We start from the raw sequence: 13,762 nt of genomic DNA on the forward strand, positions 1-13,762 counted from the left end.
TTCTGACCCATTAGCAATTTTATCGGGCACTCGTATATGGAAATGAATGGAGAAGAAAAGAGTCACACCTCATATTCATTATCTGAGGAAGCTGTGCCCTTGTTATACCTCTAGTTCAGTAGTTTATCATTCTCCTCCTTCTCTAAGTTTGTTTCCTGCAGATTTGTGAATACAGGCAAGAATTTCCTCATGCGGTCCTTAACTTGGGCCTACTTCACTAGGCTTGTCAACCCTTCACATTTAAAAATAAAATGCTCAATAGCAGGCTTTATGATAATAAAGTGGACATAATAAATGACTCTCAGTATTTTACTTACCACACCCCTTGGCATCCCCTTACCCCGGGTAACCAGTCATGGCAAACCATAACATGAGACAGTACAGACACTAAAGAACTGCAATGATGCTCATGGAAGAGGAATTGCCAACTAGTTCTGCAATGGTTGACAGCTACTATTAATTCTAAACAAGGCTGCTTTTTATACCAAAAGGAAAAATAGTTACCACAGTTCTACTGCTGTACTAAATCTAAACTTGTAAATTGTTGAATACCATTTAAGAAATACTGTCCATTTAGGGTCTATATTACGAGATCAAAAAACTCATTACGCGAATACCTAAACATTGACCCCTATACCGTGAACCGCGAAAATCCTGAACGCACAAAACCGCAAAAAATAAAATATCAAACTATCATAGTCGGCCAACCCCACCACCCGCTACATAGTACCTACCCAGACAAAATAAATAAACCACATACAAACACTAACCAAACCCTACTTCTAACCTAAGGTAAAGCACCAACACCCTACTTTAACCCTACACTAAACCCCATATACACAACTAACTATGCACTATCCTTAACCCCTCCCTAACCCTAAGGTCTGTAACTACCGCGCACTTCCCCTACAGACATACACCCAAACAAAATAAATAATCCACATACATACATTTAACAAAACCCTACTTCCAACACTACACTAAATCTTACATACATTACCTATCTATGCACTTACCTTAACCCAAATCCTAACCCTAAACTCCTATCTATCGCACACCTACCTTACGGAGCTCTACCACAGACAGGCCAACCAAAACAAATTGACATTCTGGAATTCGCGGTTTTGGACGTTCAAGGTTCTTGTACTTCGCGCAATATGGGTCAACATATTCGTATTTGCGTAAATGGGTTTTCGATCTCTTAATAGGAACCTGTCCATTTATGTTTAATGCAGAAAATCTAATGGATGGTACTTTAGCAGCAGCATACAATCCAAAAACATAAATAAAAAATATGGCGCAGCAGTATCATTGTCGCCTCACAGCAAAATGTTCTCCAGTTCGATTCTCGGCTGGCGTGCCTTCTATGTGAAGACTGCATGTCCTCCCAGCATTCGTGTGGGTTTCCTCCAGGTGCTCCAGTTTCCTTCCACATTACAAAGACATGCATCTGGAGTGTTTCTCCGTGGGCCTCCAGTGAAAATTGGCTTTGTTCTAAGTCGGACTTTCCTGGTTAACAAATGTTAAATAAGCATAGTTTTATTAAGTAAGAAATTGCCATACTGCTCCTTTGCCAGATCTTGCACCATTTTATGCAATGAACACCTATTCCCATGGGCTTGCCCCAAACCTATGTAGAACAAGGCACATTCATCTCTCAGCATAGTCCAAGAGATGGATGATAAAATGTATGGGTAGAAAACTAGAAGATTATCCTCTTGAAGAACTACTGTGACCCCTCTCAGTTCAGATTAGAGCAGGTGCTTTCAGCCAAGATGTCAATAGATTAGACCAAAAAGATATGTGATTGGGTTCTCTTGATCCACCTAACAGCAATAGCAGTCTATTGTTATTTTTGCAAGCATGGCTTCCAAGTAGCCCATTTTTCCTTCAAGGACTCATATCAGTAATCTTTTTCCTACAATGTAGACCCATTAGGTATCAAAGTGGAGTGACCATCCTTTGCTGCATCGATCAGTTGTGCTTCAGACAAAGGCTTCCTCTGTTTGTCATTTCTGCCTCAGATAATGAGTTGTTATTGTGCTTGTTGTCTCTAAGATGGTTTTTTTTGTATACAGCCCTGTTTCAACAGTCCTTATTTTGCCAAATTGTGGGCAGTTGTGAAATCATGAAAAAAAATCAATATCAATGATTTGTTTTCACTCAGATACTTAATGACTTTCATTATTATCAAGCATGTAACGCACTATTGGCCATCAATCAAATTTTAGGCTCAGGATGAAAGAAAATGTTATGAAAACTGGAATCTCCAGCAAGCACCACTGCACTCAATTGCTGTCTTAATAGATATTAAGATTCATCTTCCTCCTTGTTTAGCACAGCTAAGATAATACCATTCATGGTTAAAAGAGCAGATGCTAGATGTTTTCTCAATAGACTCAATATTTGACCATAGTGTATATTGAAATGTTGCAAATTTGTTAAAACTCAAGGCTGGACAAAATATAAAAGTGTATACAGAAGTGTACATATTTATAAATATATTTCTATTCTATGGAAATATTCAGTAAGGTTGCTATATGCAAATATGTTATACAAGCACTATGAACTAGAGCCCAGTGACTAATGTACTACAAACAAATAAACAAAATCTAGTAATAGAGAAGACAAAGTTACAAGTCTCTTCTATGTCCAGTCACACTCACAAAGCATTACCCCAAATTTCTAATCAGCATATACTATAGCAATAAATAAAGGAAATCAAAAAATAGCATGTCTATTATAAATTATTAGAGTTCAGTTATCATGAAAACTTTTTTTAAATGTTTTTACTTAATAATGTAAAGATATATAAAATTTACCACCTCAAGAAGGTCTAAGATCCTTCCCTACACCATCTACTAAGTAGGCCACTTCTAATATATCTTCATATATTAGAAGTGGCCTACTTAGTAGATGGTGTGGGGAAGGATCTTAGACCTTTTTCAGGTGGTAAACTTTATATATCTTTACATTATTAAGTAAAAATATGCTATTCTAAATTTTGCCAGTTCTGTGGCATAGATAGATAAAGACCTCCATATTGTCCAGGTGACCCAACTCCAAGTAGCAGCTCAGGTGCCTGTAGACGTTGGCCAGGGAAGGATGGGAGTAAGCAGGCAGTGCTTGCTCACCCATCTTTTGGGCTCAGAGGTGGCTCAGCTCACTACAAGGGTCACACCTAGCAGAAGCTCTAGGGGTTACCTACTGGTGTTTGAGACAGCTGATTCTGTGAAGTCATGGTACTTGGTACCAGTAAGCTGAGCAGAATCCAGCATACAGAGGCATGGTTCTCCTTGGGTGACTGCAATAGTGGGTATAGCAGACCCACTACCCAATACCTTAGAAGGAGGAGAAGTATCTTCCAATAAAGAAAGGATAGGCTATCCCCCCCAGACCATCAAGCTGGCCTGCTATTTACCACCCATCTCTTGTGGGGGAATGGTCAGGATTCTGGAGTAAAAATGAATGGGCCAGAGAACTATTACCTAGTTTGAGAATGCCTGGTTCTTCCCCCCACCCGAATGAAAGAGTTGACTGAGTGTTGGTAACAGAGCAATCAGGCAAGGTTCTGGATGACCAAAATAGTAAACTAATTTTCAGAAGAGAAAAAAAAAATGTACATCCTTTGATGACTTCATTTCTTAGATGTTTAGACAGATTCATCTGGAGTGAATTAACTTGTCATATGTTGAGACGATAATACAAAATTCCTGAAAAAAACAATAATATTAAACTTCTTCAGGATACTCTGATTTGTTTCTTCATGTATTAAATGTTAGCATAAAAATACAATGTTCATAGCTCTTGGAAATAATGATAATATTAGCCATATATTACTCTAACTCTAAAATATCCAACTATGTGTTACTTTGATCTTACCAAATGGTGAATATTTCACTGCAAATGCACAAAACAGGAATCAGATGAATGCAAACAGATGTGTGTCTAAAATTAATGTTTTATGTGGAGGGCAAGCCTGTTATGCCCCATGTGGAGGGATGCATACCCATATCTCTTGCAGTCTTTTTTATAATAATCTTTTTTCAGAAGAAAACATTATTTGCCTTTCTGAAACTTTTTGAAAAGTTACAAAAGGAAGAGCTGCATTTTTGGCAGACTGTGTTCAAATTTCTCTGCTTAAATCAACTTTTACATCTCTAGAATTGTATGGTCAACTATTCCTCATTAAACTGCAAGTGATTTTTTTTTGGGGGGGGGCAAGATTTCTGAAACACTATGCTTAAATTTACTGCTTCAAGCATTTTTATTTCAATAAAAGGAATGTGTTGTGTGTGGTCCCTTAGACAAACTCTCGTCATAAGGATTGTAATACTAAATAATGCTTAAACTGATACATGGCAATCAACAAACTTTATTTAAATGTAGGCAAACAGAAGATAACATTAACAAAGTTAATGTTAACAAAGCTAAATCAAGACTAGATATAAGCAGCAAAATAAGCAGCCCCTTATGTTTCGTAAGATAGATACAGTGAAGATGTTTGACTTATTTAGTTTGGTCTATCTAATTAATATACTAAAATCACCAATTTTACCAGAAAATGTAATATTTATTCTGCCACCTCTATGCCGTGGATTATTTATAAACAATATGGCTAACCTATTTATATCAGGCAAAATACGGACTGTCCATGGAAATAAATCAATATTTACATTAATCCGGTTTTATTATTCAATATGACAAAGGATCTACAAGCAGACCAAATTATGTCAAATAAGAACATTTTTTTTCTTTATTTTCTATATTATAAAGGAAATACTAGTATTCTTAGCAAATCACGTATCACCTGATTGCTAGCAATTTCAGCATCCTATCTAATCAAATAAGAGATAAACAAATCAGTCAACTTGATTTATCCATTACGGCCTACAGTCCTAAAGCAGATATTAGTCTAGATAACAAGTGTTCTTATAGTGTTCTTATATTTTTATACAATTTAGTCAAAAATGTAACAAATTTTAAATGATAATATCATCCAGCATTTGATGTATATAACACACCCCTTATCAGTATTCCACAATAATATATGTGTGTGTGTGTGTGTGTGTGTGTGTGTGTGTGTGTGTGTGTGTGTGTGTGTGTGTGTGTGTGTGTCTGTAAATTTATATATATATCTATATGGTTCTAGGTTACATACCCAACAGCTGCTTTCACCGACAACGGATTAGCGGGCGCCAGAAGATCGACATGCGGAAGACCGACGCTACGGATCAAAACGCCGACGCCAAGGATAGTGACTTGGAAAAAGGCTGTGTGAGTATGCGGTGGTGACGGACGTTAGGGTGTGAGTAAGGTAAGTGTGGATATTGACGGTCTGTAGGGATAGGGGTGGGTTTAGTGATTTAGGGTCAGTGCGCGGGTTAGGTAAATGTGCGGTAGTGATAGTGTTTGGGTTAGGGGCGGATTAAGTGAGTTAGGGTTAGGGCGCGGGTTAGGTAAGTGTGCGGTAGTAGTATTTTTTGGGTTAGGCGGTTAAGTGAGTTAGGCGGGTTAGGTAAGTGTCGTAGTAGTATTTTTGGGTTAGGCGGGTTAAGTGAGTTAGGGTTAGGGCTTGGGTTAGGTAAGTGTCGTAGTAGTATATTTTGGGTTAGGGACGGGTTAAGTGAGTTAGGGTTAGGGCCGGGTTAGCTGAGTGTGCGATAGTGACGGACCTTAGGGTAAGGGTTTGGGTTAGGGTTGTAGATAGTTGTGTATGTGAGGTTTAGTGTGGGTTTGTGAGGATTTTGGTGTGCTTGTGTTCTGTGTGTGGTTTTTGGACAGGGGATGTGTTTTGTTAATTGATTGTTGTTATTGTGGTGTGTGCAGCGTATGAGGTTTCGTGTTTGTGGACCGTTAGTTATTTGTTTGTCGGGCATGTGAGGTTTCGTGTTTATGGTTTGTCGATTATGTGGTGTCGATGTTTGTGTTGTCGGTGAAAGCAGCTGTCGGTTATGTCACCTAGAATCACATATATATATATATATATATATATATATATATATATATATATATATATATATAAAAATATATATGTATGTATGTGTATATATATATATATATATATATATATATATCTATATATATATATATATATATATATATATATATATCTATATCTATATATATATATATATATATATATATATATATATATAGATATATGGGTCCTGTACTGTTCCCCGAAAGGCCATTTCGCCAAAACTGAAACAGCCGGGCATACTTTCACGAAAGTGCATTTTGCCAGAAAAGCACTTTCACAGAAGTATGCTAAAAGGTAAGGGAAATCGTGGGGGGATGGCTGTTTGCTGAGATCGTAGCACAGTGGGGATAAGGGAATATTCCCTTTTTCTCACTGTAATGTGATCTTGGATTGAGAATATAAAAGTAGGGGGGATGTGGGGGTGCAGGGGGGCTTGCCCCCTGTGTAAACATTAGTTGTGTTTTTTTTTGGTTTTTGTTTTTGTTTTTTTTTTTTACTTTTTTGAGGGACTTTAGCAAAAGTGCGTTTTCAGTAAAAAACACTTTTGCTAAAGTGTCTTTGGTAGATTTGGTTTCAGACTAATGAAGTTTCGTTCAATAGTCCTAGACCCATATATATATATATATATATATATATATATATATATATATATATATATATATATATATATATTTCAAACCACTGCAGAAAGTGGGAATATGTTTGCACATCCAAGAAAACAAGAAATGCATAATAGTATCCTTTGAGAAGTCATCCATCCCTGGTAACTATCATACTGACAACGCACACCTTAGAGTTGACCCAGTAGTCAGGAATTTAGGGATACACATAGATAGTAATCAAGCCTTTAATCATCATGTGTCTACAGTGGTGAGGAAATCATTCTATGTTGCGCAACTTATAAACAAAGGTATGGCATTTAAGTCCAAGGAAGTCATTGTTCCATTTTATTCGGCATTCATCAGACCTATCATTGAGTACAGTGCCCCCTTTGGTATGTACCTAACCAGGCATATCCAACAACTGGAGCATCCACACTGGTTCCTCACTAAAAGAATACAGGGGGTAGGTAATATGTCCTATGTAGACTGCCTCAAGGCCCTATACCTGTATTCTGTCTCCTATAGGCTTTTTTTTTTTTTCTTTGGTTGGTACTAGGCTATCGGCCCTAGGGTCTATACAAGCCTAGCCATAACAATTCCCTGGATATTTCTTCTCACAATATTTACTTCCCTGGACCCATGTCTAGCAGAGTGACTGATGCGATCTCCGGGGTGAATTTCCTTTCTCCCATCCAGTCTTCAAGTTTCCTTTTGAAGAGGGCCAAGGAGATGCTTTGCTTGACATGTATGGGCACTCTATTCCAGAGTATGGGGAGTCTCTGGGTCAGGAACCTATCCCTCCAGCATGTTTTGTTCATTGTGATGACAAGGTTTAGATCCCTGGAGTGTGTGGCTTTTGAAGGGAGATCTATGCCTGGCATACAAGGCATTGTCAGACCCCTCTATGATGGACCTCCTGCATTTTGACAAAACAAATAGTACCAAAATACCCATTATAAAGACTTAAACCTTGCCTGTTATATAAATAGGACCTGCTGGAGAGATAGGTATATATCCCAGAGACTAACCCGTCTATGGAACAGGCTCCTCATCCATGTGAGGCAGAAAAAAATAGTGCAACCACTTTCAGCCCTGAGACTTTTATCCAAAGCCATGGAATATCTGAATTCCTTAATGTCCCAATTATCTCTAAAGATAATTTACCGCAAATGCTATTTAAGACCAAAAATACTTGCTCCATAGAACTTAATATACCCATTTGCTTATTTGATTGTATTAATGATGCCTTTGTTTAGTTACTGATGAGTAGTGAACTGTAGTGGTGATGCCCCACTGTAATGTGGCCTTAAAACCACCCAGTAATTATAGACCTATCATTCCAACAAGCATCATCTGCAAATCCCTGGTACATATTATAACTGTCCTTAAAACCATAATATCAAGAATCTTATTAGACTTGACCACCTAAAGTGTGGCTTTATCAAGTGTAAATACTATCTACTGAATCTGGTAAACTACTTTGAAAGGATTATTGAAGCTAGTAGATGGTGGCCATACAGTATACATAATATATCTTAATATGGCCAGGACCTTCAACACCATTCCCTAAGCTAGTATGATACAGAAACCAAATACTTCAAAAAAATTACCCATATATATTAAGATTGATAGCAAATTAGCTGAAACACAGAGCAATTTTTGATTTTAGGGTACTTCATTAGATAGTAAGAAACTGACTAGCAGTGTCTCTCAGGACTTAGTAATGGGACCACCCCATTTCACCATTTACTTCTCAAATCTCCAAGCAGAAAGACAATACCTCTGGCTAACAACAGTTGCAGGTTAGTGCCCACTAGGGGTTGTTATTAAGTCAAGCAAGTCAAATAGTGCTGCACATTTCAGTATGTAGTACCTAAAATCATACCTCACAAAAAAAATATTGATATTATTGAAAAAATTTACAAGTCACATTAAATTAATGCTAAGCATTCTGTGGAACTGCTTCATGGGCAATACTCTTATATTCATGGTATTTGCTTAATGCTTTATATTCAATGCATACATTCTCTAAAGCTTAAGAAAAAGGAGTGAAAACTGTTTAAATTTGTCTCTATCAAATGGAGATTACAAGTGTCAACCACATATTTTACAGTGTAATACATATTACTTAGCTAAAATTAACTAAACACCAATGCAAAAGTTATGTGTCAAATGCAGATTCTAATTAAAGAGGCATAATCTACTTACCAGAAATAAATACAAAATGAATACAACTATTAGCAGTTGACTGCAGCTTTCAGCTACACCGTTTCACAGTACTTACAAATTATCTATAAAGAACTACAAGTGCCTCTTGCTAGCCATTGTCCTGATTTAAAAATAAGCTATCTCAAAGGATCTAAAAGCTTGTAAATACAACTATACAACTATATATTAACAGTAAAAACAGAAATAATCTTATACTTATTATTTAATTTTACAGATTTAATCATTTTATCACAAAAGAATAATAATTTCTCAGCTTACATTATATTTAATTTATTACTAACTGTAGCTAATTGATAAATAGTTAACTAGTAGCAACTATCTAGAACAATAACAACAACTAACAGCAAGATCAACAGGCATTTGAGGGAAGATCTATGAATAGCATGCAGTGCATTGTCAGACCCTACTCTGATGGACCTCCAGCATATCAACAAAACAAACAGTAGCAGAATTACCCGTTCTAAAGACGTAAAACTTGCCTGTGATATAAATAAGACCTGCCGGAGAGATAGGTATGTATCCCAGCGACTACCCCATCTATAGAACAGGCTCCCCATCCATGTGAAGCAGAGTTCCTCCCTAACCCAATTCAAGTGCAACTTGGACAGTTTGGATGGGAAACCAGAAATACATCTCTGATTTGGCACCTATGTCTCTAATAGATGTAGGTAACCTGTAAATGGTTCATCTCCCAAACCCCTGCTTACACTTATCAAGGGTATCAGAACTTGTCAGAGATTTGGGATGCATGGCTAGGCTTAAAAAGGCCCTTTTGGTTGTTAGCCTAGTAAACACCTATGAACCTATCTATAGCTGAACTTTTTATTTAACTCTATGAACTATGTGAATTGGACAAAGTAAAGACAACTTGTTTATAACTGTAATGGCATATATAAGTGCATTTGATTTTGGGCTTACAATTTCAAGTCTTCTTTGATAATACTAGCTAGCCATCAACTGCCAGCAACAATTAACAGAAATGAAAGCTCTCATCTTTATCACAGAAGACAAGAGATTGACAATAAGAACCTTACACCACCTTATGATTTCATATTCTATCAAAGAGTTGGCCACAAATTACCTCGTGAAATAATAACTGAATCACCAATAGAATTTCATTGTAAAATAAGTTGTTTGTTAGTAAGACTGAAGACACAGAAATTGAAATCCTTCTGTAATTCAAACTTACACCAAAGATTCCAGCATATTACAATATTTGTGCAATTACTTCTCTATATATTTGATAATCGATACTTCTCTCCCATTTATCTCCTATGTGAACTCTTTATTTTAGAGGTGTGTGTTTATAATATTGCAAAACATATGCTGCATTAGTGCTGCCTATATGTTTATCTATATTCATGTATAGTTTACATATTCCACTCTTTCAGTTAAGCAGACAATTTAGTTTACATGAGATGCAGTTACTTCTTGCTTGCAGTTTCTGTTTACACCAACAGAAAATAGAACTGATACTAAACCAAGTAGTAAAGAAACAAAGTCCAAACCACCACACTGGTAATAAAATCGATTCTTTTTACTTCCAACCACAACGGATGACCGCTTTCGTCTAATAGATAGACTTCATCCGTTGTGGTTGGAAGTAAAAAGAATCGATTTTATTACCAGTGTGGTGGTTTGGACTTTGTTTCTTTACTAGTTTCTGTCTACACAACATTTATAATGCACTGACTATTGTTGAGGACAATCCGGTGCAGATCGTTATCATATGCGTCCACGTATTTCTTCCTGGAATTTGTTGTTCAGATCCTCATTAACATTATCTCTGTTAAATGTGTTCACTTATATAAGGTTTATTCCTGCTTTCCTTTTCTTAACAACTTTTCTGACTACAAACTATAAAGCTGCACTTATTTTATGTGCGTTGAACATGGCCAAAAGTGTTTCATCCTTCACTATCTTCTCTGACATGACATTAGTATAAGACAGCCCTCATTCTTTAATATTCAAAGTTAGGAAATTCACCATTTGTTAATAAGAGCCTTCTTCAAACAGCACTGAATAACTTCTTCCTGGCGGTGATTGTTTTGATTCAATTGCCAGTCTGTCAGTTGTTGTTGTGTCTTTCGGCTTTTCCCGGTTAGGGGTCACCACAGCGGAACTCCGGTCCGCTAATGCTTGGCAGTTGATTTTTACGTGCTGAGTTGCCAGCCCTAACGCACAACCTTCAAAGAAGGTACACCCATTCACGCATGTCTGCACGCAGAAAACGCTCTAGCTGAGAGTCGAACCGGTCAGCGTCTTACTATGAGGCGACAACGCTACCGCAGCACCAAATTGCCAGTCTGTCAGTGATGCATTAAAATCTCTTTGAAAAGACATGTCTCTCCTGTCACTGTCCATAATACTCAATGGTATATATCTGTGTCATGTGCAGGTCTATTAGATGCTCAGCATTCCATCACAAATCAGAAATCTGACCAATTATTTTAAGTCTATTTCCGAACAATTTGTAGTCACCTGTCTGTTTTTTATAGATGAAGAAATGGGCAATGTACAGCTGCACAGAGAGAAAACATATTGTGTTATCACTATTGTGGGTGACACACGTTGTCAGCATTAGTGGCAGCCTAATATTTAGCTCCATGTGGCTAAACAGTGAGAAGTGGAAAACAGATCATCGAGTAGATTGGATTTTTCAGATGCCCAATGTGATGGTATTCTGTGTAGTGACAAAGCAATGTGTGTTGACTGTGTTACGTTTTTGCTAGACATTTTGATGATATAAATAATATGAGGGAGCAAATAGCAAGTAAATAAAATGTACATCTATGAATAGCAACAAATTGTGAAGAAGAACAAACAATGTTGGTCTACAATACGAAAGAGTAAAATAACAGGCACTTAGATTTTTTGAAGATGTACAAGATTCTTGGCTCTCCTATAAGGGAACTAAGTTTCTGACTTAGGTACTCTGAGTGATTCTTAAGTAGCACTGTTCTGACATCTCTAGTGTTGCACATATGATAACCTTTCTTTATTTCTCAGCACTGTACTTAGGCATTCTTTTTTTTTTGTCCCCTTATCTCATTTTACTGGCCTCAGTGCCCAATATCCTTGCCAGGTCTACCAATTCATTTTCTACCCCACTGGACTAATTCCAGTATTACTGAAGCTGATTGTGGACCATAATGGCATCCTGGGGACTCAGTCATCTTTGCAACCATCCAGGGAGGTTATTTTATATGTCCAACCCACTCCCTTCCATACCCACCACTCTTGCTGACTATGGCTGAGAGCAACACCTGTCTTTGGGCCATGCATCCCCTTAAAGAGCATCACTGATGAATGCCTTCCCACCTAGGATGGATACACCCATACCTCCCTGCCATTATGTCAGTCACCTGAACTACTAATTATGTGATCTCTGCCTTGCATATAAGGTTGCCTGAGCTAAGGTCAGGGCTTTATCCGTCTATACCACTGGAGCGGTCTGCCCATAGGCATTCTTGTGCATGAGCTACTCAGGTTATTGTCTAGATAAAGGAAACCTCGTTGTAATAATCCCAGTGCTTATTACCTAGACTTAGCTGAGCCTTTTGACACTATCCCCCACTCAGGCATCATTGACAAACTCACCCATCTAGGTATCAACCTTTATATTGTTAGATGTGTTGCAAACTGGCGCACTGATAGAACACATATAGTCAGTGGTGTTCCATGAGGATCAGTCCTTGGATCTCTGCTATTTGGAATCTATTTCTCCAAACTACAAGCAAAAACTAAAGGTCTGTGGCTGACAAAGTTTACTGATGATTGCAAACTGGGAGCAGCAGTAGAATCTTCAAATGATGTCAACATCCTACAAGAGAGTCTTACCCAAACAAATGACTGGTGCCAAAGACATGACCCTAAATTCAATGCAAAAACATGTATTATCATCCCTTTTGGTAAAAGTGATGTTCCTGCTAACTACCACATCAATAGCAACACCCTTAGTACACACTCAGTGGTGAGAGACCTGACCAAACAGGTTGACAGCAATCTTATCTTTGATCACCATGTCTTCATAGTGTTAAAAAGTGCATTCTATATTGCTCATCTCGTAAGTAATGGCATTGCCTCCGGGGAAAAAAGAAGTTATAATCTCCCTCCACTCTTCCCTTATCAGGCCAAAAATTGAGTACAATGCCCCTTTTGGTATGTACCTTTCCAAGCACTTGCAGCAACTGGAGAAACCACAAAGGTTCCTCACGAGGAAATGTTGAGGTCTTCAGCATCTGTCCTATGTGGATTGTCTGAAATCACCGTCACTTTACTCTGTTTCATACAGACTACTCAGAAGTGATCTCTGCCTTGCATATAAGGCAATCTCTGACCATGGTTTATTGGAAATGCTGCAGAACTACAATCAAATGGTTCACGGGTTACTCGCTCTAAAGACCTTAACCTAGTATGTGACATTAATGGAACCTGCTGGAAGGACAGATTTGTCTCCCAGAGGTTACCACACCTTTGAAACAGACTCCCACTTCACATCAAACAGAGCACCTCATTGGCCTTCTTCAAACACAAAATGGACCATTGGATGGCTAACTGTAAATTCACCACAGGGGTTCTACCTGTGTTCCTCTTAGACATGAGCATTAGGTGCTGATCATGGAAATAAGGGTAGAACTTGGCTAGGCTTGTAAGGACCCTAAGGCCATTAGCCTAGTAACTTCCTATGATCCTATTCATAAATATGCAGACACAATTGCATTTAGTTAGTTGTCTGCATTTGAAATGAGACCAATAATAATACTGAAATGCAGTGATGATAACTTTTAAAAGCATAATATTCTTATTTTTTCAGCTAGTTGTTTAATAGTGAAGAGTATAAGTGTAATGTGTTAATTTATTTATGTTAGATACATACTGTATGTATTTACTGAACTAATGTTTTTTGATTATATTCTTTCTATTACGCAGACCCAAACAGATATGT

General features: G+C 37.5%; 1 protein-coding gene across 1 annotated transcript in view; it reads left to right on the forward strand.

Annotated features, from left to right (window-relative positions):
• LOC122794927 overlaps positions 1–13,762 on the forward strand; it is a 1,846,783-nt gene that overhangs the window by 1,282,260 nt on the left and 550,761 nt on the right. The window lies entirely within an intron of this gene.

This window comes from Protopterus annectens, chromosome 2.part1, assembly GCF_019279795.1.
Source record: "Protopterus annectens isolate FY-2018-M chromosome 2.part1, PAN1.0, whole genome shotgun sequence".
Taxonomy (NCBI): domain Eukaryota; kingdom Metazoa; phylum Chordata; order Ceratodontiformes; family Protopteridae; genus Protopterus; species Protopterus annectens.